The sequence below is a fragment of the Panthera leo genome, chromosome B1 (genome assembly GCF_018350215.1).
Source record: "Panthera leo isolate Ple1 chromosome B1, P.leo_Ple1_pat1.1, whole genome shotgun sequence".
In the NCBI taxonomy this organism is placed as follows: Eukaryota; Metazoa; Chordata; class Mammalia; order Carnivora; family Felidae; genus Panthera; species Panthera leo.
In genome coordinates, this window is record NC_056682.1 from 146,879,659 (window position 1) to 146,906,865 (window position 27,207).

Sequence of the window (27,207 nt, forward strand, 5' to 3'; positions counted from 1 at the left end):
AAAGGGACATTTCATTTTCAATCTTTCTTACTCCATGTCCAATTTCACAATTAGTAAAAAATTCCTGTGGGATAAGTCTTGCTATTTATTGAGCTCCATCAAGCCCCACATCTGCTGTTTTTTTGCCAGAAAAATTAAGAGACAGACAAGGATGGCATTTGGGAAGAAAAATTATAGATTGGGACTACTGTCAGGAACTCAGTTTTGGTGACCGTTTAACAACTGGGTCACTTTTACCTCAGTTATTTGCCGAGGCTTATGTTGTATCTTATAGTTGTTTTTCACAGGTGTGAGTCTGGCTTTTATCTTGTGCCGTAGGCAGGCAGCTTCAGACAGTCCACCAAAAGCTGTTTTTCTAGAGGCAGAACTGAACTTCTATGAGCAGGTTTATTGAAAGTTTAGCAAATACGAGCCTTATTCTGTGGGCTGTGACAGTCAGGCCTTGGAAAGAGTTGCAGAAAGCCTGCCCAAATTCCATCTCTTTGTAGTTACTTTCTAAATTAAAAAAAACAATATTTATTTTTGAGAGAAAAAGCATGAGCAGGGGAAGGGCAGAGAGAGAGGGAGACACAGAATCCAGAGCAGGCTCCAGGCTCTGAACTGTCAGTGCAGAGCTCCACACAGGATTCGAACTCACGGACCACAAGATCATAATCTGAGCCAAAGTTTGACTGAGCCACCCAGGCGCTCCTCTTTGTGATTACTTTCAAAGTATATTCTGGTCCAGAGGAGGGGACAGTGGAACATCTAATCTTATGGATTCTAGTGATTGAAGGGCCACACTTAGCATGTGATTTCAGATTGGCTCTTGATTTGTTAAGTATAAAATCTTTGAACACGGCTCTAGGATTCTAATGTCCAACATTGTCTTTACCCATAGAATGTTGTATGATTTTATAAATAGACAAATAATAAAGAATAAAGTCCCTTGTTTTGAAAAGAATCTGTGATTTCCTTTTTGTAAATACAAAGACAGTTTACAGAGCCTTTGCCTGAAATGCCATCTCTTTGATGGTTTTAAAAAACACGCTTTGATTTTACTATCAGAACAGAGAATGAGAAAATTAAAATAAAAATAAAATAGGAAGGAAAATCTTTCTTTAGGAAAAAGATTGAGATCTTAAGGAACAGATTAGATAATGGCAATGAGGTTGTGGGATGCCAGGATAGACCTGACAGGCAAATATAACAGGGAAGAAGAAATGTACTAGGACAAATTGGTCTTAATTAAGCTTTTAGAAAATGAGACTATTTCTTCCTTTACTATGTTGGTAACTAATTGAAGGCCTAAATAAATTTGACAGAGGAAAAGAAGCAAAGTCTCTGAGAGCAGTTGTCAGAATCATGAGCACAATGAAGAGTGCCTTCTGGAAGTCACAAGTAGAGCCCATAGTACCAGTTATTAGGGAAGAGATCCTTCAAAGACTGAGGTAGTTATAACAAGAGGTTATAAAACATCAAGCATATTTGTGAAAGGAAAAAAAAGTCAGCATAACATTTTCAAGGTATTATTAGATAAGTCTTTAAAGTAATACAGTCATTGTAAGTAGAATTTACATCCCTAGCCTGGATCACTTCTGTGAACTCCAGATTTATATCAAATGGACTACTTCTATTTCCCTTTGCTCTCAAATAGGCACCTCACTTTTAATATCTCCTGAGCAGATCATATCTATGACTACGATGTCACCCTCAGTCTTTGTCATCGTTAGTTGATCAGGCAAAATCTTTTTTATACCCATACCCAATCTCTCAGCACGGAGTACTGACCAGGCATTCACAACGTGTCTAGAATCTAGCCACTTCTCTTCACCTCCACTGTTGCTATTCTGGTCAAAGCTCAGATGACTATAGTTGCTCCCTGACTAATCTTCCTGCCTCCACCTTTACACCCACATAATTCATCCTTAGCAGAGGGGCCAGACTGGAGCTTTGAAAGCAGATCATGACACTTGATGCATCTCTGCTCAAAACCTTCCAGTCCCTGCTGTAACTCTTACACATATACAAGAAAAAGTGAAACAAAATTTGTGAAACAAAATTATTCAACATTTTACCTGTATCTACAAAGATAAAAATGTCTGCATATTCTTTGACCTAGTAGTTCTACTCCTAGGTATATAACCAATACAAATGTGTACAAAATATATGTGCAAGAATATGTATAGCATCACAAATAGCTCTAAACTGGGAACAAACACAAATATCCATTTATAGCAGAATATATGTATGAATTGGGGAACATGTTGATTTATATCACTCACTATGAGAGATTTTACAAGAGAAACATTGGGCATGGCAAAAAAATAAAAAGCACTAAATTACAGAAAATAGTAATTGCTTTAAAGGTATTAGAAAAAGAAAGAAACGAACTTACGCATATTAGAGTATTTGAAATTCAACTGAGCCCTCTCACAAGTAATGGGGGACAGCATAATGGAACAACAACAACAACCCCAAAAAACACTTAAGTAAATGAGTGCAGAAAACATGGACCATAAAGAAACGCAGCTTAAAGATCTGGAATGTAAATACAGGGAAGAAAACAGTGTGCGAGAAGAACATGACAGAGTTAGTGGTCCCCAGCAAGTACTTAAGGTTCCAAACCCTTCATTGTAGCTGTAGATTAGGATTCTGATTAAGTTTGGGAATATTTTCAGTTTGGAGAAATGTGGGATCAGGAAGGAAATCTCAAGGCATTAGGTTTTACAGGTCTAAGCAACCTCCTGTGCAGCAAGAGCATTCGACTATGCCACTGTGTCAGAAGACACAAGATATTCACAAGACACAATAAAGACTCTGTGGCCAGTAGAGCCCACCTCAGTATCACAACAGGCTGCCAGAAGTATGGAGTTCAATGAGGAAGTGGGAAAGAAATGGGAAAGAAAGGCATATCTAAAAAGACTTGGTAACTGTGGTGGCCACCACTGAAAATGTGTAAACATCAATAAGGCAGATACTATTCTTTCACAGCAAAAAGAGCATGCAGGTAGTTTTTTCCTCTACATCTGTGAAATTTCTAATACAAAATTATCTTCTTGATGAGATATTTCCCTACACTGAATATAAGTTCACTGGGCATGAATTCCAGACATCTGCCAAGGCTGAACAGAGAAAATTTTCTCCTTTATTCCCATGTTCCTTTCCCCAGCACATTCTTAAGATTACCAACTGTAAAGTCAACACAGCTGTCATGGATGCCAGGGAGGGAAGAATGGAGCTGGGGAGAAGAGTGTTTACATGAATATTTCAGGCAGAATCACTAAGCCATAATTTTTATTACTTAAACCAGAAATAGTGGAAAATGAGTAAGCATTCCAGTATTTCAGGATTTTATTATACACATCACCACTCAGCTGCCATACAGAAGTAAACACTGGCATTTTACAAGCAAAATAACTCCAAGTTGTGACAAACCAATAGTTTTTGTCCGCAGTGATACCACACAGCAATTGCCACATGAGCTGTTTCTCTTTGCCTTTTACTTTTATACACATAATTTTGTCATTCTTGGAACAAAATTAGTGCCCAAATAAATATGTAAATTCTAGCTGACCATTTGAAAGTTTTTTGAGAATCCTTATAATAGTGAAATAAATAGAATTTCTTTTTTTTTCTAAAACCAGTCTGAAAATAAATAAAACCTAACATTACAGGCTTTGGGTATTAGAGATTAGAAAATTTCGATTTTTTATTTAAACCACTAATTTTCAGATCCCTGTTTTCTTAATATATTTTATATGAACATATAAATTTGTATTCATATCCACTTCAGAAATGAACCCCTTAAAATTACATGCATTTGTAAAATAAAACATGCATTTATCTGAAAAGATAAACAAAACTGGTAAACCCTTAGCCAGACTCATCAAGAAAAAAAGAGAAAGGACTCAAATAAGAAGTGAGAGAGAAGTAACAACTTATATCATAGAAATACAAAGGGCTACAGAGAGTACTATGAAACATTATACACCAACAAATTGGACCTCCTAGAAGAAATGGATCAATTCCTAGAAACATACAGTCTTCCAAAATGGGATCGAGAAGAAATAGAAAATCTGAATAGACTGATTTCAGGTAATGAAATTGAATTGGTAATCAAAAAAAAGTACCAAAAAATGAAAGTCCTGGATCAGAGGGATTCACAGGTGAATTCTACCAACCATTTAAAAAAGAGTTAATATCCATTCTTCTCAAACTATTTTAAAAAAAACAAAACAAACAAACAAAAAAACTGGGAAAGAAGGAAACCTTCCAAACACATTCTACAAGGCCAGCATTGCCCTGATACCCAAACTGGACAAAGACACCACAAAAAAAGAGGACTATAGGTCAAAAACTGTTATAAATGCAAAAATCCTCAACAAAATATTAGCAAACTGCATACAACAATACATTAAAAAGATCCCCTTCATCATGATCAAGTGGGATTTATTGAAGAAGTGTAAGGATGGTCCAGTATTCACAAATCAATGTGATACACATTAACAAAATGAAGGATAAACAATCGTATGATAATCTCAATAGATGAAGAAAAAACATTTGACAAAATTCAACATCTATTCATGAAATAAATTTCAACAAAATGGCATTAGATGCAATATACCTCAACATAATAAAGGCCACATTGAAAACTCAAGACTAACATCATACTAAATGGTGAAAAAATGAGAGCTTTTCCTCTAAAATGAAGAACAAGACAAGGATGTCCACTGTCATCACTTTTATGAGACACAGTACTAGAAGTCCTAGCCACAGCAATAAGAAATAAGAAGCATCCATTTGGTAAGGAAGAAGTTAAACTGCCACTATTTGTAGATAACATAATACTGTACATAGAAAATCCTAAAGCCTCGATCAAAAATTAGAAATAATAAACGAATTCAGTAAAGTTGCTAGATACAAAATTAACACCCAGAAATCAGTAGCATTTCTACACTAATAGTGAAGTAGCAGAAGGAGAAATTAAGAAAACCATTCTCTTTGCAGTTGCACCAAATATAATGAAATATCTAGGAATAAACTTAACCAAAGAGGTAAAAGACCAGGACTCTGAAAGCCATAAAATAATGATGAAGAATATGGAAGATAACACAAATGGAAAGATATTCCATGCTCATGGATAGGAAGAATAAATATTGTTAAAATGTCCATATTAGTCAAAGATTACATACAGATTTCATGCAATCCCTATCAAAATAATAATAACATTTTTCACAGAACTAGAACAAGTAATACTAAAATTTGTATGAAACCACAAAAGACCCTGAATAGTCAAAGAAATCTTAAGAAAGAACAAAGCTGAAGGTGTCACAATCCCAGATTTCAAGATATTCTACAAAGCGGTAGTAACCAAAACAGCATGGAATTGGCATAAAAATAGACTCATAGATCAACAGAACAGAATAGGGAGCCCAGAAATAAACCCACACTTAGATGGTCAATTAATCTATGCCAAAGGAGACAAGAAAATACAATCGGGAAAAGACAGTCTCTTCAATAAATGGTGCTAGGAAAACTAGACAGCCACCTGTATAAGAATGAAACTGGATCCCTACACATAAATAAATTTGAAATGGATGAAAGACCTAAATGTGAGACAGGAAACTATCAAAATCCTAGAAGAGAACACAGGCAATAATTTCTTTGACATAAACCATAACAACATTTTTCTAGATTTGTCTTCTAAGGTGAGAGAAACAAAAGCAAAAATGAACTATTGGGACTACATCAAAATAAAAGATTTTGCACAACAAAGGAAACCATCAACAAAACCAAAAGGAAACCCACTGAATGGGAGAAGATAGCAAATGCTATAGCAAATGCTATATCCAATAAGATATTAATATCCAAAATATATAAAGAACTTACACAAATCAACACCAAAACAAAAATAATCTCATTAAAAAATGGACAAAGAACCTGAATAGAATTCTTCCAGAGAAGATGTGTAGAGGGCCAAAGACACACAAAACAATGCTCAACATCATTAATCAAAAGGAAAATGCAAATCAAAACCACAATGAAATATCACATTTTACCTGTCAGAATGGCTAGAATCAAAAGACAAAAAGTAAGAATTGGCAAGGATGTGGAGAAAAGAAACCCTTATGCACTGTTGGTGAGAACATAAATTGGTGCAGCACTGTGGAAAATAGTATGAGCTTCTTCAAAAAATTAAAAATAGAAAGGTGCCTAGGTGGCTCAGTTGATTGAGTATCCAACTCTTGATTTCTGCTCAGGTCATGATCCCAAGTTTCTGGAATCAAGCCCTACATCAGGCTCCATACTGCGTGTGGAGCCTGCTTTAAGATTCTCTCTCTCTCTCTCTCTCTCTCTCTCTGCCCCTCTCCCCCATTTGCACTCTCATAAAAAATAAGCATACAAATAAATAATTAGAAATGCCATATGATCCAGTGATTCCACTACTGGATACTCACCCAAAGAAAACAAAAACACTAATTTGAGAAGATATATATGCTCTTACAGATATTGAAGCATTATTTATAATAGTGAAGATATGGAAGCAACCTAAGTGTCCACTGATAGATGAATGGATAAAGATGTGGTCTGTGTGGCGCCTGGGTGGCTCAGTCGGTTGAGCGTCTGACTTCGGCTCAGGTCATCATCTCATGGTCTGTGAGTTCAAGCCCTGCGTCGGGCTCTGTGCTGACAGCTCAGAGCCTGGAGCCTGCTTCCGATTCTGCCTCTCCCTCTCTCTCTGCCCCTCCCCCGCTCATGCTCTCTCTGCCAAAAATAAATAAACATTAAAAAGAAAAAAAAAATTAAAAAAAAAAAGATGTGGTCTGTATGTACACATACACACACACACACACATGAATGCAACAGAATATTATGTAGATATAAAAAAGGATGAGATCATGCCATTTGAAACAACATGGATGGATTTAAGGGTATTATGCTAAGTGAAATAAGTCAGACTGAGAAACACAAACATACAATTTTACTCTTGTGGAATCTAAAAAACAAAACAAATGCACAAACAAAATGCAGAATCAGATCTATAAGAGGAGAAATTGATGGTTGCCAAAGGGAAGTGGGGGTGGGTAGGCTAAATGGGTGAAGGAGAGGAAGAGACATAGACTTCCATTTATAGAATGAGTAAGTCACGGAAATAAAAGTCACTACATAGGGAATACAGTCAGTGATACTGTAATAGTATTGTGTGATGATGTAGGTTATCTACACTTGTGGTGAGCACAGCATAATGTCTAGAGATGTTGAATCATTATGTTGTACACCTGAAACTAATGTAACATTGTGTGCCAAGTGTACTTTAAAAAAAAGTGTAAACCACAAAAAAACATGGATTTATCTAATATATGTCAAAATAAAATAGATATATCAAATTTCAGTTTTACTGATATATATATATATCAATTATTGGCAAATTATTAATGAAAATATTTCAACAGATTGATGATATTCCAACATTATGTGATTTTATAATCTAAGTTTGGAAGCTAATGGAGATAAGAGGCTTATAGTTTTTTGAGTTAATTCATTCCATTAGACAATTATTTTTTTAAGGTTTATTTATTTTTGAGAGAAAGAGAGAGAGAGCGAGCAAACAATCATGAGCAAAATAGGGGCAAAGAGAGAGAGGAACAGAGGATCCAAAGCAGGCTCTGTGCTGACAGCAGAGAGCCAGATGCAGGGCTTGAACTCATGAACTGTGAGATCGTAACCTGAGCCGAAGTTGACGCTTAACCGACTGAGCCGTCCAGGTATCCCCCATTAGACAATTCTTAAAATGAGTGAATTCCTTAAGTAGAGATTATTTCTGGTAAATATCCACCTAGTAATGTGTCCTCTATTGTTTACAGTAACAGATGTAAAATCTGCTTCTTCTGCCATAAAAATAGTCTGTCATTATATAAAAGCAGATAATACAATCCTGGAATTCCAGAATATTGGTTATTTAGCCAAAGTCCCTCTTAAGTTGAAAGCATAACCAGATACAGTCTTTCATATGTAGTGTGACCAGTGTGGGGTTCAAAGGACTAGTCTCATCCCCTGCGCCATACTGCTATCAAATATAAACTCCATAGTACTTTGTAGTGTACTGTCAGTACACTAATAAACAAATTCAGTAAAGTTTCAGGGTATATACTAGCAATCAATAATCCAAAAAGGAAATTAAGAAAACAATGTCATTTATAATAGCATTAGAAAGCATAAAATACTTATGGATAAACCTAAGCAAGAAGGTGAAAGCCTAGGGTGCCTGAGCGGCTCAGTTGGTGAAGTGTCTGACTCTTGATTTCAACTCAGATCATGATCTCACCCTTGAGATTGAGCCCCAAGTCTGGCTCTGCGCTGACAGAGTGGAATCTCCTCTTTCTCTGTCCCTCCCTCACGGATATGTGATCTCTCTCTCAAAATAGTAAACAAACTTTTAAAAAAAGATGAAAGCCTAAAAACTACAAAATATTGATAAAACAAGTTTAAAAAGACACAAATTAATGGCAAGACATCCTGTGTTCATGGACTGGAAGACATAATATTGTTAAAATGTCCATACTACCCAAAGTGATCTAAGAATCAATGCAATCCCTATCAAATTTTTTCAAGAAGAAAAATCTATTCTAAAATACATTTAGAATTTCAAGGGACTACAAATAACCAAAGCAAGCATTAAAAAGAACAATGTTGGAGGGGCTCCTGGGTGGCTCAGTCGGTTGAGCGGCCGACTTCGGCTCAGGTCACGATCTCGCGGTCCGTGAGTTCAAGCCCCGCGTCGGTCTCTGTGCTGACAGCTCAGAGCCTGGAGCCTGTTTCAGATTCTGTGTCTCCCTCTCTCTGACTCTCCCCCATTCATGCTCTGTCTCTCTCTGTCTCAAAGATAAATAAACGTTAAAAAAAAAATTAAGAAAAAAAAAAAGAACAATGTTGGAGGTTTCACACTTCCTTATTCCCTAAAACATTACAAAGCTACAGTTATTAAAAGACAAAGTTGGATCAAACTATATACTAAAATTAACTCAAATGGGTTAAAAACCTAAATGAAAGACCCAAAAACTGTAAGATCCTAGAATAAAACATAAAGAAAATCTTCACGACATTGAATGTGACAAAGATTTCTTGGACTTGACACTGAGAGCATAGGAAATAAAAGCAAAAATAGAGAAATGGGGCTACATTATACTTAAAAACTTCTGTGCAAAGGACACAATCAATGGAGTGAAAAGACAACCAACCTATGGAGTAGGGGAAAATATTGGCAAATCATGTATCTGATAAAGCGTTAGTATCCATAATATACAAAGAACTCCTATAACTCAACTACAAAAAAGTAAGTAGTGTGATTAAAAACTGAGCCAAAAACCTGAATAGGCAGAAGTGCTGCTGAAGATATAGAAAGGGATAGAAAACGTGGAACCTCTGTGCACTTTCGGTGGGATTATGAAATGGCAAAACTCACTTTACCTCTAAAACAGTATAACAGTTCCTTAAAAAAAATTAAGAATAGAATTAACATAAGATCCAGCAATACCACTTCTAAATATCTATCCAAAAGAGTTGAAAGCTGTGTCTTGAAGAGATATTTGCACATCATGTTCACAACAACATCATCCACAATAGCCCACTAGAAACAATCCAAATACCCATCAACAGCAATAGCACAATGGAAAGTTATTCAGTCTTAAAAGGAAAGGAAATCCTGTTACATGTTACAACATGAATGAATCTTGAGGACATTATGCTAAGTGAAGTACGTCACAAAAGACAAATTCTATGCTTCCACTTATATGAGGAATCTAAAGGAGTCATATTGATTAGAAACAAAAAGTAGAATGTCAGGTACTAGGGGCTAAGGGGAGGAAGAAAGAGGGAGTATTGTTAAATGGCATAGAGTTCAGTTTTGCAAGGTGAGAAAAGTTCCAGAGATGTTACACAACAACATGAGTATATAGGTCAACACCTTTGAATTGGGCCCTTAAAAATGGTGAAGATGGTAATTTTATACTATATGTTTTTTAGCACAATTTTTTTCATGTTTTTATTTTAATTCCAGTTAGTTAACATACAGTGTAATACTAGTTTCAGATGTGGAATTTCATGATTCGTCACTTACATACAACACCCAGTGCTCATCATAAGAAGTGCCCTCCTTAATACCCATCACCCATTTAATCCATACCCCTGCTCACTTTCCCTCCAGCAACCCTCAGTTTGTTCTCCACAGCTAAGAGTCTGTCTTCTGGTTTGCATCTTTTTTTTTTCTCCAATGTTTATCTGTTTTGTTTCTTACATTCCACATGAGTGAAATCACATGGTATTTGTCTTCCTGACTGACTTATTTCACTTAGCGCCATACACTCTAGGTCCACCCGTATCATTGCCAATGGTAAGATTTCATTCTTTTTTATGGCTAATGTTCCACTGGATATGTATAAATTACATCTTCTTTATTCATTCATCAGTTAATGGGCCTTTGGGCTCTTTCCCTAATTAGGTTATTATTAATAATGCTTCTATAAATATTGGGGTGCATGTATCCCTTCAAATCAGTATTTTTGTATCCTCTGGATAAACACCTAATAGTGCAATTGCTGGATTGTAGCATAGCTCTATTTCTAATTTTTTGAGGAACCTCCATAACTCTTCTCCAGGGTGGCTGCACCAGTTTGCATTCCTACCAACAGTGTGGGAGAATTCTCATTTCTTCACATCCTCACCAACACCTGTTGTTTCTTGTGCTGTTGATTTTAGCCATTTTGATAGGTGGGAGGTGATATTTTATTTTACTTTTGATGTGCATCTTCCTGATAAGTGATGCTGAGCATCTTTTCAGGTGTCTGTTGGCCATGCGTATGTCTTCTTTTAGAAAATGTCTGTTCACGTCTCCTGATATTTTAATTGGATTATTCATTTTTGGGGTGTTGAGTTTCAAAAGTTCTTTAGATATTTTAGATTCTAACCCTTTATCAGATTTGTCATTTGCAAATCTCTTCTCCCATTCCGAAGGTTGCCTTTAGTTGTGTTGATTGTTTCCTTTGCTGTGCAGAAGCTTTTTACCCTGATGAAGTCCCAGTAGTTTATTTTTGCTTTTGTTTTTCATGCCTCAGGAGACATACCTGGTAAGAAGTTGCTATGAACTGATGTCAAAGAGCTTACTTACTGCCTATGTTCTCCTCTAGGATTTTGATGGTTTCCTGTCTCATATTTAGGTTTTTAAGCCATTTTGAAATTATTTTTGTGTATGGTATAAGAAAGGGGTCCAGTTTCACTCTTTTTCAGGTTGCTGTCCAGTTTTCCAAACACCACTTTTTGAGGAGACTTTTTCCATTAGGTATACTTCTATCCTTTGTCAAAGGTTAGTTGACCATATAGTTGTGGGTTCATTTCTGAGTTTTCTATTCTTTCCATTGGCCTATGTGTCTGTTTTCATGCCAGTACCATACTGTTTTGATCACTACATCTTTGTAATATAACTTGAAGTCTGCAATTGTGATGCCTCCAGCTTTGCTTTTCTTTTTCAAGAATGCTCTGGCTTTCAGGGTCTTTTGCGGTTCCATACAAATTTTAGGATTGTTTGTTCTAGCTCTGTGAAAAATTTTAGCACAATTTTTAAAAACCCTGTTATACTTGATGTTCACTAAGAACATGCACCCATAAAATATGTTAGTTTATTATGTATGAATTGTTATCCAGTTTTCCAAAGCAGAAATCATTCTTTTTTTATTCCCATTTCTTCTTTATCCAGGCTGGGACTGTAGTCAAGGTAAATGTCTCTGATGCAAAGTTTAATGAGGTGTCAAAGAACTCAATAATTATGAGAGGTAGTATTTTAGTGCATTATGTTTAAAAACATCCAAATTAATGCTGAAAGTTCCATCATGAACAGAATTTTGACGTTTATATAAAGACAAGATCAGTGAAAGTACCATGCCAACCCATATTGGAGCCTAAGGCAAAAAGAAAAATAGATACTATTGATCCAGGGTTAAATCTTTTTCTCTCTATCCACTCTTAGATGACTTTGCCCCAAACCTACTCATAAGACTGAATTCATCTGATCTAAACCTCATCCCTTTCCTCCTCTTCACTTTAGAACCCAGAATCCACTTTTCCTTTATTCTCATCTCTGAGATGTTCCCCCTGCAAGAATTTGGTACACTTGGACTCCTCTTCTGTCCCAGTGTCAGTCTTTCCTTTATTACGTATTTCTGTTCATGGTACAACCACACTCTCAGATACTCAAGAATACAAGTCTGAATCTGCTGAATATATATATATATATATATAATATAATATATTATATATATTATAATATATATTATATTATATATATTATATATATTATATATATTATAAATATAATATATATATTATATATATATATTATAATATATATATATTATAATATATATATATGAATTCATCTGAATCTGCTGAATCTGAGCCTTAAATCTGCTAATAAGTCTGCTTTCTCTGTCAGCAGCTATAATAACCAGTAAATTGTAAATTCTAACTTTAACTCCAGATTCTAACCCAATTCAACATTTCTGTTCCTGCTGATGCTCGCTCCTTATTTTATGTAATGGTTGTGTTTGCAACCACCCTTACCAACACAGTCTGCAATGTGTTGCCAGTTAAACACTGTTAAGGTACCTACTTTCCCATGTCATGCATTCATGGCTACAGGGCAATCTCTGGAAGGAATTTTCTTTTTCTCTTCACTTCTGGCCATTTTAACTACTTCCCAAGAGCTAGCCACCTCTTCTATTAAATCTTCAGGGATAAATAAAGCTAGAAATAACCTCCCTGCCTCTATAGGACTATGGGATTTTTGCATTAGTCACGTGTAGTTTATTTGTTTGCTTATTTATTTGTTTATTTCAGAGAAAGGGGGGAGGGGCAGAGAGAGAGAGGGAGAGAAAAAATCCCAAGCAGATTCTGTACTGTCAGTGTGGAGCCCAGCTCAGGGCTCAGACTCACAAACCATGAGATCATAACCTGAGCTGAAAGCAAGAGTCAGACGTTTAACTAACCGAGCTACCCAGGTGCCCCTAGTCGCATGCAGTTTAAATTACTAGTTTTGATCTTATTTATGAAATGTCTCATCTCTTATAAATTGTAAGCTCTCAAAAGGCATATATATATATATATATATATATATATATATATATATATATATATATATATATAAAAGGCACGTATATATATATACACACATATATAGTAAAACCTCACTTTGCAAGCATCATTCCAGAAACATGCTTGTAATCCAAAGCACTTGTGTATCAAAGTGAATTTCCCCATAAGAAAAAGTGGAAACTCTGATGATTCATTCCACAACCCCAAAATATTCATATAAAAATGATTGCAGGGGCACCTGGGTGGCTCAGTCGGTTAAGCATCCGACTTCAGCTCAGGTCATGATCTCACGGTCCGTGAGTTCGAGCCCCGCGTCAGGCTCTGTGCTGACAGCTCAGAGCCTGGAGCCTGTTTCAGATTCTGTGTGTGTCTCTCTCTCTGCCCCTCCCCTGTTCATGCTCTGTCTCTGTCTCAAAAATAAATAAACGTTAAAAAAAAAAAATTAAAAAAAAAATGATTGCAATACTGTAATTAATACAAAATAGCAAATAAAATACAAAATATAAAGAAATATAAACAAATGAACCTGCACTTCCCTTTGAAAACCTTCGTGGCTTGTGTGAAGGAGACGAGAGAGGAGAGTTATTGTCTAGGATGACTTTCTCTATCACTAATGGATGTTGACTATAGTACAGTATTAATAAACTCTTATCATATACTGTATTTAATGTAACTGGCAATAAGACAGCAGAGGGAAGTGGCTCTATCTGGAAGCAGCCTAACCTGGAATGAAGCAAAGCATTCCTAACATTACTCTTGTATGGAAAAGCAAAGGACTGTCCATAGGTGCTTTGAAGTAACAAAAAAAATACACTAGTACCAGTTGTGGGCACATTGCAACATTCTGAAAAATCATTGATTTCTGCCAAATACCGCGGCCAGAGATAAGCATCTGAGCATGGGAGACGATCACCCATATCCCACAGCGAGAGAGAAAGATCAGAACCATTGGCTCAGTTGTGATCATATGATATTTGGCATCACATGCTACTCATATTGCAAGACATCACTTGTTTATCTAATAAGTAAAATTTCTTAGAAATGTTTTCTCATTTTGCAGAACACTCACAGAACAAGTTACTCCCAATCCAAGGTTTTACTGTACCTTCAATGTCAAGCTAAGTGTTGAAACTTCCTCTGTGTGCGTGAGAGAAAGATAAATGAGACAATAATAACTTTGAATCTCCTCATCTCATAGTTTCCCCACATTATAGGTTATATAGCACTAGCCACTTAAATGCTGTGGGTCCTGAGGAGAAAACGGAGAGCAGTTCATAAAACTTCAGAAATAAAATGTCTCCCTAGGGAATTAAACATTTTTTTTTATTTGTTTACAGGTTAGAAAGCTAAAATGTTCAACATGTTTTCAGCCCAAGGGAAACACTAGAGTGCAACCAAATACATTAACACTGTCACTTTAAAACAAATTGGATATTTTTCAAGCTTTGGATGATTATCTCAGGTATGCTTCTGAGAACATGAAAGAATTTTTACATTAATGTAATTAATGTAAAATAACATTCTATCAAAAATTTTTACTTGGATATAATATTATCCATATTAGTATCCATGCTTATAACCATACAAACCAAAAACTGTTATCTTCCACAGAATAAGTGGGCTTATACTGCAGATGGAGAAATAGCTTTTGTACTTTCTCAGATATTCCAGGGAAAAAATTACTCCTTAAAAAGGGAGCCGTCCAGAAAAAAATGGCTTAGAGACTTCTAACTGCAGTTTTAAGAAACAGCCAGTTATTTGACAAGTTTTTATTGAGCTGCTCTACTGACCCCTCTACCAGGGTGGGAGCTATATACAGGAAGGAGAAACCATGATCCCCGCTTTCAAAGAGCCTACAGTTTTGGGTGAACAAAATCCTAAACCATGATATCTATGATGTCTAGTCAGAAAGAGTAAGAGGCGGCTAGCACACTGGAAGTCCTGGTCAAACTGTGCTTCAGAAAATAGGAGATTAACCAAATGAAGAGTCAATTAATTTCATAGGAGTCCACTGGTGAGGAATCCACTGGCATCACCTCAGAATTAGTATTAGACAAATTTCTGCATCTTGCATGCCCTCCTTAATTTAAAGGAAGCAGCTCGATAATGGTAGGCATCTTTACATTCTGGAGGCAATTCATTGCACACCTAGTGTCAGTTGCATTGACACTAAAAGCTGTCAGCTTGAGTAGAGCCTGGAGCAAAAAGAGCCCTATAGCAGATTCAAACTGTGCTGGAAGCAGATTTTCCACTTAGGCTATACAATAGGGCAGAATCTATGGACTCAGATGTGGAAGGGCTATTGAGATACAGTGTTAAGTTTATGTCAGGCTCCATTAAGATAATCACAGTGCAGATTGTTAGGTTGTGCAGGTTCTGCAATAAGGCTACTCCATCTGCAGCAGTGAATCAGGTGCCTTTTGAAAAACAAATCCTGGCATGCTCCCGACCCTGATAACATGGCAATGGAACATTAATTCAACACGTGACCACAGTATCCATTTGAGCTGGATTATGTTGACATGCCGAGTCATAAATATGGATATTGTAAGCAGTAGTCCATTAAAAGAATATATGAGTAGATAACCCAGACCCCATTTCACCCCATAGAGTTGTACCAGCACCCCACATTTAGGTCCTATTTACAGGCACGTGTGTGGGAGTGTTCTATAGGTGCAGCTGAAAAAGAAGAAAAAGCTCTGAGCTTGGATTTCAGATAGTTCAAGTTAGTATATGGATGTAAGCTAAAAATGAATGGCAGCTGAATTATAGCCACACGCAGGGGTGACTTTGAGAGACAATGAAAGGGAAAATATTCCCAATGGACGACCTTTAAATGGTGCACCTGGCATCCACTTTGTGTGGAAACAGAAGTAGGCAGAAATGGAAACTATATATAGATTCCTGGAAAGTGACCAGAAGCCTGGCCAGCTGGCCAGGAACCTGGAAGGAAAACACTGGAATATTGGACACAAAGAGTTCTGAAGTGGAAACATATGGGTGTACATATGGCAATGGGCAGAATGTCCCTCCGGAATGCAGTACACAAACTACAGCTAAAAACTCTATGTGGTTGTCTCTGTAGAAGAAAGACTATGTGGGCCTAGGAATCAAACGTTGACGTGTTAAGTAGTCCCACTCACCATCTTTCCCAATGACTCACTGGGGGAATTTGTGCTTTCATCCACCTCTCTGGGTTTTGTAGAATTACAGGTCCTGACTCCTATGGTGGGGTGAACTCCTGCCAAAAAAAAAAAAACACAGTGAGGGTTTTTTTGAACCGTAAGCTATGGCTATCCTTTCAGCATTTTGAACTTCTCTTGTCTGGAAACCAGCAAGCAAGAAGAGACTTCAATATCTTGGAAGAGATAATTTGCCTTGATGATGAAGAGGAGGTAGGGCTGCTTTTACTAAGTGGGAAAGAATGTGTAAAATTCCATTGATCCACTTGGTTATCTCTTGGGACTCCCTTGCCCAATTATAACTGAATGGACACATGCCTAAAAAGTAAATAGTTTCCAAGGGCTGAGATCCTTCAAGAATGACAGTTTGGGTCATACCACCAGGTAAGCCAACATGACATGCAGATAAAAGCTAAGGATGAGGAGCATTTAGAATGGACAGTGGTGGAAGGAGACAGTGAGTACTTGCGTAGGCCCCAAAACCAACCTCAAAGGCAGAGTCTGCAGTTAGTTCACTAAGCCCTCTCTTCTAAGTTCCCCCTCAAGAAGATAGACCCATGGGGAGCTGCTCCATGTACATGTATGGAGAAGTGGAATTATAATTTGTAAGGTTTAGACTATGGCAGCCATGGAGTTGGGTCCCTCAAGTCTCTTTTCAAGAGAGCATTTGTTGCAAACAGTGTAGTTAACCTCCAGACATAGCATCTTCCATATCCCTTCTGCTGCAGACCAAAAACTGTCGTTAGCCAGAAAGCTAGGGTAAGTGTAGAATTCACTTTATGCATTCCCCCTCTTGCAGTGACCAGTCTTGCACTGCCTGCTGTCAAAGTCTGAAAAATAGCTCTCATAATTTGTCCAGTATTTTAGCTGTTTTACATGGGAGAATAATTTCCATACCAATTAATCCTACTTGGTTGGAAACAGAAAGCCACTGAGATCTTAACGCCATGTTTAATAACAGCTTCATCAGAAATCACAGTATGTCTAAATGCATTCAAATTATAGTAAGAATGAAATTCCCAAGTGTTAACTCTACTTTGGTTGCTTTGATTCAGAGGATCATGCATATAATCTCTAAAACATTTCTTATCCATAAATCTATACTTAGATGAACATTAGGATAATTTGAACACACCATGTCGCTTTGTTATTGAAAGTTATTTGAATAAATCCTGCTGTTAAAGTAATACCTGATAATACCCACAGCTAAAAAATTCACAGAAATGTTGGAAAATACAAACATACAACTTTTTCAGAAAACTACCTAATTCAAATTGATATACAAGTCAACCAAATATCAGCTCCTGAAAATTTTTAAATGGATCATAATGGCACACAATGGAGATTAAATGCAGCCCTAAGAAATTGCAATGTCATTAAATCATTTAATGATCATATAACAGAGAAATTGATTTGGAAGGAAATCTAAAGATCACCAACCCAATTTCTCTTATTTTTATTTATCAATGTTTTGAGGTTTTCTGGTTTTGACTTTGTAAGTATTTATTCATTTTTTTAAGAAAGAAAGAGGGTGCATGTGTGCATGCAAGAAGGGGAGGGACAGAGAAAGAGGGAAAGAGAGAATCTCAGGCAGATTCCATGCCCAGCACAGAGCACCAAGCCAGACTCAGTCTCATGACCATGAAATTATGACCTGAACTGAAAAAAAGAATCAGATGCTTAACCAACTGAGCCACCCAGGCACCCTGTAAAGTTCATTTTGAATTTAACTGAAATTAATATTTAAACATTCTTACATTAAGCCATGATTGGACGTGTCAACACAGATAAAAACAGAAAGCTCAGTTCACTGTGGCTCATTTTAGTCAATCTATTTCTTGTAGTGCTGTTGGAATTGTTTGAGCCACTAAATATTAAAAATTAGCTAAGGTAATCAGCTGATTAATCTAGTGATAAAGTGGTATATTTGTGCAAAGTTTATAAAGTCGACATGTAAGCTTCTTGGGTTTAATATTAAATTGTGCTTTATTTTATCAGTTTCTATGATTCCATTATTGACCTGATCAAGTAGGTAACATTGTGATCTTACTATAATTTTTAAATTAAAATTAACTTCAATTAATTCAAAATGGATTTTACTTTAATGTCAGAAGATTCCAATGCCAATTTTAAAAATAACATACAATTGTTTTTCATGTAAATTCTCAAACCTCTTTGGTTGTATACTTGTAATTTGGATTCCTTCCATCCATGTTTTATAATAGTGAGATTATCTCATAGTAATATACAAAACAAGTTTCTTTGTAAGAAACAAATATCAAATATGTTAAAAAGAAAAAACAATTCTGTCAATACATTAAAATATGCTCTAATATTCCCTCCAAAATTAGCATATTTATCATAACCTGCCTATATTTTGTTATCTCATTTCTTTACAAACATCAGTTTTCATATACAAAACATGAAAATAATGTTTGACATAAAAAATTCAAGAGTGGGTTTTTGCAGTATCTTTTGTTGATGAACTATTTGTTATGATCACACTATTTTTTTTAAATGTTTACTTATTTATGTTTGAGAGAGAGCAAGGGAGTGTGAGCAGGGGAGAGGCAGAGAGAGAGAGAGAGAGAGAGAGAGAGAGAGAGAGAGAGAGAGAGAGAGAATCCCAAGCAGGCTCTGCACTGCCAGCATGGAAGCCGATGTGGGGCTCAAAACTCATGAACCACGAGATCATTACCTGAGCTGAAATCAAGAGTGAGACACTTAACCAAATGAACCACTGAGACACCCTAAACCAAATATATTCAAAAGAGAAAAAATTTATACACACAAAGCATCTCAATAGATACTGATAAGAAATTTTTAAATATGGATGTTTGGCAATATTCAACATTCACTCATTTAAAACTATCTTGGTTAAGTGAAAATATAAGCTATGTACTGAATATGATAATACATCATCTCAAAGCAAAATTCAACCCTATGTGTATACTAAAATTAAAAAAGACCCTCCCACTAATGTAAAAAAGACTTGAGTATCTATTTTCATGTTTCTAACTGTATTTAGAAATACTGTCTCTTAGGCGCGACTGGGTGGTTCAGTCGGTTGAGCATCGAACTTCAGTTCACATCATGATCTCACAGTCTGTGAGTTCAAGCCCCGCATCGGGCTCTGTGCTGACAGCTCAGAGCCTGGAGCCTGCTTCGGATTCTGTGTCTCCTTCTCTCTCTGCACCCCCCCTCCACTCACGCTCTCTCTCTCCTTCAAAAATAAATAAACATTAAAAAAATTTTTTAAATAAAAAAAGAGAAATACTGTCTCTTCAATATTACAAGAAAAATAGATTTTGAAAAATATTTTCACAAGATATGATTATTATCTAAAGAAGTAAGTACACATAGTAAGAAAACTGTTTAAGTTTTTAAGGTAGTCATTTGTTAAATACCTAGACAAAAATCCATGCCATTTTCTACATATCCATGTCATAATTTTGAAAACACGTTGACAACAAACTCATGGTAAAAATGGGATGGGACTTTGGAGTTATTGAGGAATTTAAAATTTTTGAAGGTGCAAAACAGATGAAAATTTATTTCACAAATGAAATAAAGCGAGCTGAGGAAGCCAGAGATATATGAATACGTATCGAAGTGTTGAACTGAAATTTGGATTCAATCTGCCTACAAGAATCTTTATGAGGCTGACAACTCCGAATGAGTAGAGAAGAGTGAGAAAGTTGCAGGTAACCAGTTTCCAATGTGCCCTCCCTACGTGCTGCACAACCCAGGAATCCAGACCTACAGGCAGCCTAATGTTGATCCCCACAAAGCACAGATAAATACTAGAGAACTAGAGAGGATTACAGTCTGAAGGTGCATTTTTGAGAAAAAGTTTCTAGAAGCCTATGCGGTGATGAGCTGTCTCCCCTCATTTCTGTAACACATATTGTTCTACCCTATACCACGGTGGTATATGCACCCAGATCCTGTCAACTGGCAGCAGAGCGTAATTGTGTGAAGTCTGGGGAAAACCGATCTGGCCAAATTTGGGCAGGAGAGTCTGGGCTGTGAACAGGTGACAGGCCACACGTGAGAGGATGCACATTTCCCAGGATGTTATCAGAGTAGCAACTGACACCACAGTCACAAATTCTTTGCCAAAGAAGAAATTTCCTTGACACAGTAGACCAAGGTTTATGAAGTTATAAATTTACAATTCTTAGAGAAATTTTTAACAGGCAAATCCTGCTTTTTAGTAACTTTGTTCTAAGTAACCTTACTAAATAATGCTTATTATGAAATTAAATTTATTAAAAATTAAGTCAAATGATTGAACATAATTTATTACATTGGTAATATGGATGGGACTGTGGAAAAGGACATTAGGTAAAAACTAAGGAAATACAAACAAAATATGGACTTTAGTCAATAATAATATTGGTTCATTAATTATAACACATTTATCATACAAATGTAAGTATTGTTATGGGAACTTTCTATGCTACCCTCAAATAATTTTCCATAAATCTAAAACTGTTCTTAAAAAATGCAGTTTATAAGAAAATTATAACTAAAACTTTGGTATGATTAAATTATGAATTGGGTTTACCCATGGGTATGCCTTAGGGCAAATTCACACTCAGTTCATCATTTTTCTTTTGTTTTTGTGAAACCTATCAATTTATTTCATGTTAAAGTGTAGCAAAATCTCTCTCTCTCTCTCTCTCTCTCTCTCTCTCTCTCTCTCACACACACACACACACACACACACACACCCCTACGCACCCCACTAAAAAGTAATCTTTCACATGGTTAGAAGAATATTAAAAGATGAAAAGACTTTTCCAATCTGGTATCTGATTGATAATATTTACTGGGCCTTTGCAATGTTCCAAGCACAATTCTAAAAGTTTGGTTCTGTTTTATGTTAGCAATTCACTGTGCCAATTAAAATCCCTATGAGGATGTCCATCCTTTGTTACAATGTAGAAAGTTGCAAGGGCCTGTTGCTTTCACCCTAGCAATAAGAGTAAGATATGCTACAACGTCACAGTTTTTTTTTCCATTTATAGCCCTGATGATACAAAGAAACATATACAGATTCCAAACAGCAAAGAGTCTTCTCTAGAAGGAAAGAAACATGAATGTTTTTATTTCTGCCAGAGCTGTAGAAATACGCCATCGAAATCTTCACATAGAAGTTAACTGGTTGAATGTAGAGTGTGCTTTTAGTGGCTGCCATATGTATTAGATTCCTTGAGGAGCCCCAGCAACTCAGTAAATCTGCAGACACACACGCAGACTCTTTCCCTTGGACTGTCCTGGAATATGCTGCAGGCTGGTAGAAAGACACAAAAGCTGAGAAAGAGTGCACTGAAATCCATAGTGCAAGCCAGCAGCCCACTGAAAACAGAGGAGCAGAAGAACTGAGAAAGAGGCCTGTATGTGCTCCAGGTCTTAACCAAATGCACTTCCCTCAGTGGTCCCTAAAGCCTGGAAGCAGGGCATAGAGCAGAAAATAAACTCCCTAAGTTCAGAAAACTGAGAGTAGAATGGAAAAATTAAAGAGCCCCCTAGCTAGAAATATTTTAGAAAAAATAAAACTGTCTTTATTAGCAGATGACATGATTGTGAGAAAAATCCTGAGCAATCTACAAGAGGCTACAGTAAATAAATTTAGTAAGGTGTCAGGATACAAGTTCAATGTACAAAAATCAATTGTATTCTTACATACTAACAACAGTTGAAAAATAAAAATTTTAAAATCCATCTCATAATAGTTTGAAAATTACTTAGAAATGAACTGAACAAAAGACATGAACGACATGCATTAGAAACAATTATGGACATCATGTAGGAACTAAGGGCAGGCTGCCCCAAAAATATGCCACATTGGCATATTGATTAAATAAGAAACAACCCATGCAAAACCACCCAAGCTCTTCCTCTGACTCCCTGAAAGCAGGAAGCAGAGCTCCCATATGAAAAACATCCTCCCTATACTACGAAGTAAAAAGACATCCTTATCACCAGAGATAGAGACTTTAAAGCTGAGAAAATTGTAAACACAAACCTTATTTAATCACCTGCTACCTCAGCCCAAATTCTGCTTAGAATTCCTTACTCATTAAAGGTCCTAAACATCTGATTTACTTATCCTAGAAATTCTCACAGATTCATGGTCTCTTTATCCAAAATGTATAAAAACTGCCTGCCTTGGTTATTTCCTTAGGTCCAATTATCGGGCCACTGTGCACACATAATAAAACTTCATGTTTTTTCTCCTCTTAACCTGTCTCATGTAAATTTAATTCTTAGTCCAACTGAAAGACCTTGAGGGTAAAAGAAGAATTCTCTCCCCACAACAGGCAGAGAGAAATGAAAATAAAACCCAAATAAATGGAGATATATTGTTGTCCCTGAATTAGAGATACAGTATAAGTAATCTCATCAGTTCTTTCCAAACTGATTATAGATTCGTTATAATCTCAGTCGTGATTTCAGCAGGCTTCTAATAGAATTTGGCAAGATAATTTTAAATGTTATAAAGAAATACAAAGAATATGGAGTAGATGATAACAATTTTTGAAAAACAAGAGTTTTAGGCTATACCTACATGACTATACTACTTGATTTCAATACCCTCTATCAATTCCCTATGGTATTAGCCTTAGGATAGACATATAGATGAAAAGGAAAGAATAGTAAATCCATCGTAGACCACAACTGAAAAAAATCAGGTAATTTTTCAAAATAGACTTATTTAGAACACTTTCAAATTTAAAGAAAAACTGAGAAGACAGGGGCACCTGGGCGGTTCAGTCAGTTAAGCATTTCATTCTTGATTTCGGCTCAGGTCATGATTTCACAGTTTCATGGGTTTGAACTCCATGTCAGATTCTGTGCTGACCCTGAAGAACCTGCTTGGGATTCTCACGCTCTCTCTGCCCTCCCCTGCTCACATTCTCTCTCAAAATAAATTAAAAAAAAAAATAGAGAAGATAGTATGTGAGTTCCCATATAACCCACATCCAATTACTCCTACTATTAACGTCTAACATTAGTATGCTATATTTGTTATAATAAATCAATATTCATACATAATTAACTAAACTCCATATTTTACTCACATTTCTTTAGTTTTTATCTAACATCCTTTTCCTGTTGAGAGTCCCACTCATAATATCACATTACATTTAGTTGCCGTATCTCCATAGGCTCCTCTTAGCTGTGATAGTTTCTCCACTTTCCTTGCTTTTGATGATCTTAATAGATTTGAAGGCTACTGGTTAGGTATTTTGTAGGATGCCTTCTATCGAGACTTGTCTGATGTCCTTCTAATCATTAGACTGGAGTTATGGTTTTTTGAAAGGAAGACCACAGTGGGTAAGTACCATTTTCATCATTATATCAAGCCTACCTAATACTAAGATGACTTACTCTTGATATTAATATTAATCACCTGGTTGAGGCAGTGTTTGCCAGATCTCTCTACTACAGGCTTGTTCTTTTTCCCTTTTCCATATTGTACTCTTAAGAAGGAAGTCACTATGTATGGCCTACACATAAAGGGTGGGATGTCAGGTACCATCTCCTTAAGAGAAAACATTTACTTAAATCTGGAATTTTTCTGCACAGATTTCCCTCTTCCCCATTTAATTCCTTTATGAATCATTTATTTATAGCAGAATAGTTATTTTATACTTTGGGTTATAATCCAGTACTACTTTGTTTTTTTTCTCAGATTGCTCTAGCTCTGGCCATCAGGAACTCTTTTGTTTGGCTTTCATATACCTTTGACATACGTCTCTCAATAAGGGCTTTGAGAACTTCCTGACTTGCAGATACTCTAGGGTACTCCAGTTCATCTTGTGTATTTCCTGCCCCAGTTTTAGAATGAGACTTTTCTCTAAGGAGCCCAGGTTTCTTTTATTGGAGAATATTAGAAACCAAGTTCTGAGTTGTTATTGGCACATCAGGCTTTTCCAGTTGACAGAGATAGGAAACACACGTATGTCTACTAACATATACATGATATACATAAAATATACATGTACACACAAACCCTAAAATGTTCTACATATGTGCTTGTATGTATAGTATACATATACTATACACACATAAGTATTTCTATGTGTAACCATCTGTGTCTGTATTAGGTAGGATGGAAGTCTTAAGCCACTGATATAAAGCCTACTCTAGGCAATGGTCTCAGAAGTCTGATGAGGACAGCAACAGAATTACTGGAAAGGGAAGGGTGAATATACAGAGTATAAAAAAAGTAAGTGGCCAGCTGCCCACTGAAGACCAAATTAAAATTCTAAATCATACAAGGAAATCTGATAAGGCAACAAAATAAATAATTGAGGCTCACAAAACTCAAGTAATAGAAAATAAATGAGACTTTAAAATAAGTATGCTTAAAATTCACAGAGAGATCAACATGGAATATTAAAACTATGTCTGTTACAAACAGATGAAAATGTTGGATAAATGAGATAAAAAAAATAAACATAGTAACGTGGCCTGGCAGGAGCTAAACTGTGGCTTTACTGGAGTGTTAGTACAGAAGCAGAAAGTAAGGAATTTGGCTTCTGGAAGGTGAAAAGAACCAAAATATCACAGCAAGAAATGGTGGAACAGACACAGGAGGAAGCCAGAAAAGAGGCAAGCCCACAATATGTTAAAGGGTAAAAATTCTCCCCAAATCTCTATGATACTGACAGGGGCTAGACAGGCAGACAGCACACAGTCGGCCTCTTAGGAACTGAGCCAAAGCACCTGCTGTTTCCATGAGCACCTCTGTCAGAGCCCCAAATCCCTACAGGGCTGGTAATGCCAAGCCATGATTATTCAGCCTTGTTGTGCACTGTAAAGAAGGATATACTAATCAATATCCCAGTAGGATCTTTAACATTTTTAGATAATTTTTTCCAGCAGCAATAAGTTAGTAGTGTCAACAAATAAGGACAAATGACCAGATGGCAGGTACACGAGGCTTGCTGGACTAGCATTCATTGGGGGAAAAACTCAGGAAGTCAGGATCAGTAGCAGGCTTGCGTGGCCCCCATTGCCCGCCACAAGATTGGCAGGTGCAGAGCAACCTGGCAAAACCAGTCATCAGACTCCAGCAGGGAGATCCTGCTGCTTGGGCCATGGGGCTTCAAGATAGCTCATTAACAAAGCTCTAATCAATTACTCTGGTGTTCTCACGGGTTGTGATAGAACATCAATACAACGTAAGAGAATGTTCCTCCTGACATCTCCAGCCTATCCAGGTGTGATCAGGGGCTGGTGTCCATGACTAACAGTTACTGGTATTCAGTGATAGAAGCAGGTTGCAGGATTTACCATATCAGTGTTCATGGCTGGATATGAGCTATCCTCCTTCCTTGGCACTAACAGGGAGCCCAAGTTTTGTGGTTAGCTGGAGTTTGTGGTCCTAAACAGCTGGTGGCAAAAGTAACCTACAGCGGCAAGGTGGAGTGATCTCCGGAGATGCCTGACGGTCTGTTCTGAGGAGCAGCCAACAGTGCAAGCCAGGGAGCCAGCCAGGGAGCCAGCCAGGGACTGCCTACACTGGAGACAGACCACAGAAAAGCACAGGATGTACCAGAGGTGGAAGTCCAAGTCAAACATAGAAGGACAGCCTCACTAAGCAACCAAGAGGGTCAGCTTTACCCAAGGCGATCTCAGCAGCAAGTACCCATGGCAAGTTTCCAGGCAGAACTGAGACAAGCATTCTCATCTGAGACAGTAAGAGATGGTAACAGTCATATTGGAACATCTAGGTAGCTGATTTCCACATGAAACACCAGGTTCTATCAACTGTTTGAAGCTTCTGTCCCAACTTGCACTGGTTGTGGTAGTGCCTGCATCATACCTTTATCTGTAGTCTTCACTAAGCTGTAGGTATTAAGGATCCTGAAATCGACATTGGATTTGGTGCTGTTTTGGAACACCAACTACGACTGTGGGAAAGCGAGTTGCAGCAGCACATTGACCATAGAATGAGATGTATCCTGCAAGATGGCCAAATCTTCATTGGCCATTGGCACCTTTAAAGCTTTTGACAAGCATATGAACCTGATCCTCTGTGATTGTGATGAATTCAGGAAGATCAAGCCAAAGAATGTGAAGCATCTGGAGCGTGAAGAAAAGCGGATCTTGGGTCTGGTGTTGCTGTGTGGGGAGAACTTGGTTTCCATGACTGTGGAAGGACCACCCCCCTCCCAAAGTACCCAAATGCCCAAAGGCATTTCTCAGGTACCATTTGCTGGAGGCCCTGAGGTTGGCAGAAGATCTGGCAGAGGAATGCCAGCTGGTGTTCCAGTTCCCCAGGCTCCTGCTGGATTAGCAGAGCCTGTCCGAGGGTTTGGGGGCCTTCCACAGGGAAGAGGCACTGTAGCAGCTACTCTTGTTGCTATGACTGGCAGCATTGTTGGAGCCCCAGCTCAGTATCCACCAGGATGGGGGACACCACCCATTCCTTTGGTCAAGGAATACCACCTCCAGACATTATGGTTCCTCCACCTGATATGAGACCCACCCATGGGCCCACCAACAAGCTTCCCTCTGCTCGAGGGATGCCAGTAGGCATGCCCTCTCCAGGAATGAGACCCCTATGTCCCCAGGAATGCATCCATGAAGACCCTAGGATACTTTGATCCTTCTTAAGTTACTTTTTCCCCTGCCATGTGTCTTGTGAAACTCTGTAGAGTGTTTGTGAGCTTTTGTTTCCTATTTGCTGCATTAATACTAGCTAATAAATGTACAGATGCACAGAGCAATTAAACTGCAGAAAATAAGGTAACCTATAGTGTTAGAAGTCAGGACAAGTTGTTCTTGGAGCGCTATTGATATGTGAGCATATGAGGATATGAGGGAGCTTCTGGAATGCTGCTAAAATTCTCTTTCTTGATCTGGATGCTCGTTACAC

General features: G+C 37.2%; 1 pseudogene; it reads left to right on the plus strand.

Annotated features, from left to right (window-relative positions):
* The first annotated feature begins 2,490 nt into the window (after positions 1–2,490).
* Positions 2,491–26,935, plus strand: LOC122218485 (annotated as a pseudogene).
* Positions 26,936–27,207: the final 272 nt, after the last annotated feature.